This window comes from Pristiophorus japonicus, chromosome Y (genome assembly GCF_044704955.1).
Source record: "Pristiophorus japonicus isolate sPriJap1 chromosome Y, sPriJap1.hap1, whole genome shotgun sequence".
Lineage (NCBI taxonomy): Eukaryota > Metazoa > Chordata > Chondrichthyes > Pristiophoridae > Pristiophorus > Pristiophorus japonicus.
In genome coordinates this window covers 27,004,934-27,012,433 of record NC_092011.1, presented here as the reverse complement: position 1 = coordinate 27,012,433, position 7,500 = coordinate 27,004,934, and the positions used below count along the sequence as shown (strand labels likewise).

The following is a 7,500-nucleotide window of genomic DNA, read 5'->3' as shown; positions in this document are numbered from 1 at the left end:
GAGGCCACCCGAGGCCGGGAAAGTCAAACGTCCCGTTGTCTGGAAGTGTATGAGGTCAGATTCGGCTGCCTTACCGGGCCTGCGGTTGATGGTTTCCCGCTTGGGCAAGCAAGTCGGCCCGGCAAAGTGGCCACTTGCATTTTCTGGCAAGTGTCTGCGAACAAAGTTAATGAGTTGAACCTTGGCAATTGTCGGACGTCCCGATGAAGAAATGAAAATGCTCCCTTTGCGGGGATTTGAATGCTCATGCTCGGCAGCAGGTGGCCCGACGCCCCGCCAACTTGACACTTGTCATTTCTGTCCTTGGGGGTTGGTGGGGTATTTGCACAGAGGTTGGAGGTTGCAGAATCGAGACTTGGTGAGTTTTCCAAACAAACGTCTCCAGCCTCCACGTCTGCAGAGTCCAACCAGGGCTGCCGCCCAACCGACTATTCACACTTTTTGGGCGGGTAATTATTCCCTTTTTGCCCATTTTTCGGGTTTTTGGTCGGGCTTCAAAAGCAGCTGCCCGAGGCCTGGCAGAGGCTGGGGCATGGGCCCAGGTCGCACCAGGCGGCTCGCGCTATCCGTTTAGGCCCCGAAAGGAGCCGGGAAATCGGCAGACCTGACCGAGTTCAGCCCGGGGGGAGGGGGGGTGGGGGCTGGTCGGTTCGGCTCAAATCATTAACCAAAGCCGAGACTTGGTCTCGCTGGCACAACCGAAGTGCCAGGCTGGATAACTCATTAACCAGAAGGCGGCTGGAGGCAGGCAGGGCTGATGGCTGAGGCCGGGTGGAGGCCACCCGCGGCCGGGAAAGTCAAAAGTCTCGTTGTGTGGAAGTCTATGACGTCAGATTCGGCCGCCTTACCGGGCCTGCGGTTGATGGTTTCCCGCTTGGGCAAGCGAGTCGGCCCGGCAAAGTGGCCACTTGCATTTTCTGGCAAGTGTCTGCGAACAAAGTTAATGTGTTGAACCTTGGCAATTGTCGGAAGTCCCGATGAAGAAATGAAAATGCCCCTTTTTCGGGGATTTGGATGCTCATGGCCGGCAGCAGGTGGCCCGTCGTCCCGCCATTTTGACACTTGTTATTTCTGTCCTTGGGGGTTGGCGAGATGCCCGGAGATTTTCGGGAACACGATTTTCAGAACATGTTTACGACAGCGGGTACACTTTGAAAGCGCCCGAAAAGTGATACTTTGCTGAAAGGTGCTCAATCTCAGGAAAGAGACCTTTGAAAAGAGCACTTGGAAAGTCACAAAATGAACGGTGTGCGAGACTTGGAACAATTTTGTCAAAGTCTTTTGTTGTACTTTTCAAACTCTTTGGTGTTTTGCTGAAATCGTACTCTGAGCCAGCAGCCCCGCTGTACCCGTGCCCGGCTCTCAGGACAGACTAGTTTCCAACGGCCCTACATCTTGGCGCAACAAAGGACGCTGTCTGTCACAGATGCAAGCCCCTGGGTGAGGGAAATCTGTTTTACTGAGAAGTTAAGCACACGCGCAGTTCTTTCACCAAGTTCCCCTGCGTGTTGTGTGCTCTGTATCCACCGATCGATTTGGCGACTCGTGTCCGTCGTGGGAGGGCTCGGAGTGGGGCCAGCTCCGGCTGGTGTGTTACCGACTCTGGCGTTCCTCCAGTTCTGCCCTGCAATGCGCCCACCACCGGTGGGCAGACCGTGCATCCAATAACGAGTCAGAGGGCTTGGCACGGCTCCGATTTCTCCTAGCCTGCCCTTTGGCACTTGACGAATGTTCTCGCGTGAGTCCGAGGCGTCCACCTGTCTTTTGGTCTCGCAGTGGTCCGAATCAAGCTCCGGAGCCGGCGTCCGCCATCTCGACTCCCGAATGTGGTGGTGCGGGAATGTGCACAGCGCGTCTCGTTCTGGTAGCTGAACACGCCATTTCTCTGGCAAAATGTGAGCAGAGACACGCAGGCGCGAGCGGTGCGTGTCGACGCCCTTTGACGGTTACAGTGTTTGCAAGCTCCCAAGTTGAACCCGGCACCAACCTCCCTGTCGTGGGGAGGCCACGTGCCCAGCAGACACAGCGATGGTGGCGGCTTGTCAAATGAGTCATTGGTTTGCCTCTTACCCCGAGCGTGTTCACACTCCTCGTGATCCTTCTGTCCTGACAATTTCCCAACACACACACACACACACAGAGAGAGAGAGACAGAGACCCACACACGACGTGTCGTACGTATGTACACACACACAAGCAATCGTTGTGGGTGGTGTGTGCACGGTAGGACGGTCGGCGCTGGATGTTGTGCCCGGCAAGGTGGAGGCGCGCCTCTTCCTTTGTACTTTGTGCTTCCACCGTTTAGTCGCTCGCTCCCTGTCTGGCTGATTTGTTGACCCCGATTTTCGGTTCAGCTACCTGGTTGATCCTGCCAGTAGCATATGCTTGTCTCAAAGATTAAGCCATGCATGTCTAAGTACACACGGCCGGTACAGTGAAACTGTGAATGGCTCATTAAATCAGTTATGGTTCCTTTCATCGCTCCAAACGTTACTTGGATAACTGTGTTAATTCGAGAGCTAATAAATGCCAACGAGCGCTGACCCTCTGGGGATGCGTGCATTTATCAGATCAAAACCAATCCGGGCTTGCCCGGCAGCTTTGGTGACTCTAGGTAACCTCGGGCTGATCGCACGTCCTCGAGACGGCGATGACTCATTCGAATGTCTGCCCTATCAACATTCGATGGTACTTTCTGTGCCTACCATGGTGACCACGGGTAACGGGGAATCAGGGCTCGATTCCAGAGAGGGAGCCTGAGAAACGGCTACCACTTCCAAGGAAGGCACCAGGCGCGCAAATTACCCATTCCCGACTTGGGAAGATAGTGACGAAAAATAACAATACAGGACTCTTTCGAGGCCCTGTAATTGGAATGAGTACACTTTAAATCCTTTAACGAGGATCTATTGGACGGCAAGTCTGGTGCCAGCAGCCACGGAATTACAGCTCCAGTAGCGTATATTAATGCTGTTGCAGTTAAAAAGCTCGTAGTTGGATGTTGGGATCGAGCTTGCGGTCCGCCGCGAGGCGAGCTACCGCCGGTCCCAGCCCCTGCCTCTCGGCGCTCCCTTGATGCTCTTAGCTGAGTGTCCTGGGGGTCCGGAGCGTTTACTTTGAAAAAATTAGAGTGTTCAAAGCAGGCCGGTCGCCTGAATACTCCAGCTAGGAATAATGGAATAGGGCCCCGGTTCTATTTTGTTGGTTTTCGGAACTGGGGCCATAATTAAGAGGGACGGCCGGGGGCATTCGTATTGTGCCGCTAGAGTTGAAATACTTGGACCAGCGCAAGACGAACAAAAGCGAAAGCATTCGCCAAGAATGTTTTCATTAATCAAGAACGAAAGTCGGAGGTTCGAAGACGATCAGATACCGTCGTAGTTCCGGCCATAAACGATGCCAACTAGCGATCCGGCGGCATTATTCCCATGACCCGCCGAGCAGCTTCCGGGTAACCAAACTCTTTGGGTTCTGGGGGGAGTATGGTTGCAAAGCTGAAACTTAAAGGAATTGATGGAAGGGCACCACCAGGAGTGGAGCCTGCGGCTTAATTTGACTCAACACGGGAAACCTCACCCGGCCCGGACACGGAAAGGATTGACAGATTGATAGCTCTTTCTCGATTCTGTGGGTGGTAGTGTATGGCCGTTCTTAGTTGGTGGAGCGATTTGTCTGGTTAATTCCGATAACGAACGAGACTCCTCCATGCTAAATAGTTACGCAACCCCCGAGCGGTCCACGTCCAACTTCTTAGAGGGACAAGTGGTGTATAGCCACACGAGATAGAGCAATAACAGGTCTGTGATGCCCTTAGATGTCCGGGGCTGCACGTGCGCTACATTGAATGGATCAATGTGTGTCTACCCTACGCCGCCAGGTGTGGGTAACCCGTTGAACCCCATTCGTGATATAGATTGGGAATTGCAATTATTTCCCATGAACGAGGAATTCCCAGTAAGTGCGGGTCATAAGCTCGCGTTGATTAAGTCCCTGCCCTTTGTACACACCGCCCGTCGCTACTACCGATTGGATGGTTTAGTGAGGTCCTCAGATCGGGCTCGCCGGAGTCGGCAACGGCCCTGGCGGAGCGACGAGAAGACGATCAAACTTGACTTTCTAGAGGAAGTAAAAGTCATAACAAGGTTTGCGTAGTTGAACCTGCGGAAGGATCATTATCGGCCGGGGGCCCGCACGTGGTGGCCCGTCACACCCGTTTTACACTTCAGCCTGAGGCGTGGTGGCCAGCAGGAGGGCTTCCCGGGATGCTGCCGGCTCGGAGCCTTGGTCGACCGCATCCGGCGCCTCTTGCACGGGCGAGAGGTTCGTTCTGAAAAAAAACACAACGAAGAACCGAACTCGCACGAACAGGCACATGTCGCACCCAACCGGCTCGGCCCGGATGCGAAACGAGCGAGATGTGGGTCAGCAGTTGAGAGTCGTGTTACAGAGAGAGATATAGAGAGAGCGAGAAGAGAGTTTAACGTTCACGCACACAGAAGAGGTTTTGGTCAGCTTGAGACAGGGACGGCCATGGCATGCTTGGTTTTTCGGTCAGCTGGTCTGCGGTTGCATGACGGGCAGAGCAAGGTAGAGGTGTCCTGGCTTTTGTTACAAATGCCTCGCCCTCGTCTTTCTGCTGTCTACTGCCGCTCCACACCGCACGACCCCCGCTGTTCGTTGGTCCAGTGTGACCTTGGCCTGCGGCCCTTCTTTCGACTTCCGTCTCGTCCAGTCTTGTGCGTGTGGCTGTCTCTCCCTCTCTCTCGCTCTCTCTCCCTCGCCATTGCTCCCGCTGTTTTCCCCGCACCGCACACTGGTTGTCCGGACCGGCAATGGACTTGCCACCGTCTTGCAACATTACACCGCAGTCGAATTGAAGGGAGCTTCTGCGGGCTCGAATGTTGCCTGGCGGCTCGTCGTCGGGACCTCGGCGAACGGCCACTGTAAGCTCCGCAGGGACTGAACCAGTGATGCAGGCCCGGCTTTCTTTCCCCATGCGGTGAAACTTTGGTCGCACTAGTCACTCTCACTTTACTGGAAACGCGCCCCCTCCGGCTCCCGCGAGCTGGTGCTGTCTGGGGGTGCGGTTTAAAGACTCGAGTGTCTGTTGGTCGGTTGTCGAGACGTGTTGTTGTTGTTGCCAGCTTGCAAGTCAACGTTCGAGAGAATGTACCTGCCACCCCGCGGTCGTCTGCACCCCACAGCGGGGTGTCTCCTGCGTCGGCTTGTACGCCACTCAGTTCGTTTTTTTACCTGCTCTTCAGCTTCTTCTCGTCCTCCCGGCCAAAGGTGGCAGCAGAGACACTGCCTCTGTTGACCGTGGCGCTTGTCGGCCGGTGGGCTCAGGCGTTGACCCGACGTGCGTCGCCTCGCGAGCACCCTGACTTAAAGCAATCTCGGTGCAACCCTTGTCATTTGATGATCGACTGATTTACACCTCCGGCCCTTGCAGGCTGGGGCTTCCACCCGACCCTCGTTGGAAGGGAGGACAAGCGTTGGGCAGTCCGGGCTTGGCCCTCCGGGGAACAAAAGCAAGCCGAAAAAAAAAACGAACAACTCTTAGCGGTGGATCACTCGGCTCGTGCGTCGATGAAGAATGCAGCTAGCTGCGAGAATTAATGTGAATTGCAGGACACATTGATCATCGACACTTTGAACGCACTTTGCGGCCCCGGGTTCCTCCCGGGGCTACGACTGTCTGAGCGTCGCTTCTACGATCAATCGCACTCGCTTTTGCCGTCGGGTGAAGGCGGGAGCGCGGCTGGGGTGTCGCAGAGGCCTGGTTCTCCCTGTCCCCCAAAGTGCAGACCTGGAGTTTCTCCGCCTTGCAGAGTTTGACCCTTGTCCTTTGGTGTGGTGGGAATGTCTGTCCCGGTGTCGCGGTCGGGCACGGTCGGGGCCAGCCTATCCAGCACGGCTGTCGTTGGGTTGCAAAAACGATTGACCGCATCGGTGTTGGGATTGGTGCGCCTCGCCGAGACATCCTCCTCGGGGCAGGGTTGTCTCTCTGGAGTTTGAAGGTGAGCACAGAGGTGAACACAATGGCTTGGCTGGTGGTGTTCAGCAGAGAGAGAGAGAGGACGAGGTTGGGCTGTCTTTGGCTGCAGTCTAGTGGTTTGTACCGAGGGTAGCTTGAAGTAGCGACGTCGCTTGCCGTGCTGTGGGCTGGCTTTGCGTCCGTTTGGTTCTGTTGGCGGTTTGCCCAAGAGCCTCTGCGGTGCTGTGTGTTGCGTTGGACCTCGGTGTCCTGCCACACGTGGCCCGCTTAGCTCTTGAACACTTGCCGACTGCTGAGCGTGCATTCAGTTCAGTCCCCCGCCTACGTCCTGCTGGCCGTTGCTGCTGCCTGCTTTTATCCTCCTGCACTCCGTGCTGCCCAGCCACTGCTTCTGGCCTTCCTCTCTCGCTTCGCTGTCGCCTGTCCCTCTGATGCTCTCTCTCTCTCTCTCTCCCTGAATCGGGACTCCAGAACTGTGTGAGCCGAGCCCGGGCTCCAGTGCACCGTAAACCCCCGCCCCCTGTCCGTCCACCTGTACTATCCCACCCGGGTTGGGTTGGTCTCGAGGACGACAACAACGGGCGGGCGGGCGTGTGTGCGTGTTGTTGTGCTGGAGATGCCGGCCGGCGCTGACAAAAGCTACCTTTCTGCCTACGACCTCAGATCAGACGTGACAACCCGCTGAATTTAAGCATATTACTAAGCGGAGGAAAAGAAACTAACAAGGATTCCCCTAGTAACTGCGAGTGAAGTGGGAAGAGCCCAGTGCCGAATCCCCACTCGCCTGGCGGGCGTGGGAAGTGTGTCATATAAAGACCTCTTTCTCCGACGACGTTCCGGGGCCCAAGTCCTTCTGATCGAGGCTTAGCCTGTGGACGGTGTGAGGCCGGTAGCGGCCCCCGGCTCGTCGGGATTGAGTCTTCTTGGAGTCGGGTTGCTTGTGAATGCAGCCCAAAGTGGGTGGTAAACTCCATCTAGGGCAAAATACTGGCACGAGACCGATAGTCAACAAGTACCATAAGGGAAAGTTGAAAAGAACTTTGAAGAGGGCATGAAACCCTTAAGAGGTAAATGGGTGGGGTCCGCGCAGTCTGCCCGGAGGATTCAACTCGGCGGCTAGGTCGGCCGCGTCGGGTTCGGCGGATCTCCTTTGTGGGACCGCGTCCCGCGCGGGCTCGACCGTCACCTGGCGCATTTCCTCCGTCGGTGGTGCGCCGCGACCGTCTCTGGGTCGGCTGGGAAGGCCGGAGGGAAGGTGGCTCTTCGCTCTGGCGGCGAGTGTTATAGCCCCCCAGCTTGAGCCTCGCCGTTTCCTGGGGTCGAGGGAAGTGACCGCTGCCGCGCCTTCCCCCTCGTGAGTGGGGGGGACGGGCTACCCATGCTCCCGGCGTGACTGTCAACCTGGGCGGACTGTCCTCAGTGCGCACTGACCGCGTCGCGCCGCAGTGTTGGAGGAGCCACGAGCGGGCACTAGGGGTCCGCGGCAATGTCGGTGACCCACC

The 7,500-nt window shown here is 56.5% G+C and overlaps 2 non-coding genes across 2 annotated transcripts in view; both read left to right on the top strand.

Moving 5' to 3' along the window:
• Positions 1-5,554: 5,554 nt before the first annotated feature.
• On the top strand, positions 5,555-5,708 carry LOC139241129 (5.8S ribosomal RNA). Its single transcript, XR_011588776.1, has one exon. It is a non-coding gene; the product is annotated as a 5.8S ribosomal RNA (ribosomal RNA).
• Positions 5,709-6,652: 944 nt separating this feature from the next.
• Positions 6,653-7,500, top strand: part of LOC139241160 (28S ribosomal RNA) — a 3,736-nt gene continuing 2,888 nt past the window's right edge. The window contains exon 1 of the ribosomal RNA XR_011588802.1: positions 6,653-7,500. This exon is cut by the window's right edge and continues 2,888 nt beyond it. This is a non-coding gene — a ribosomal RNA (28S ribosomal RNA).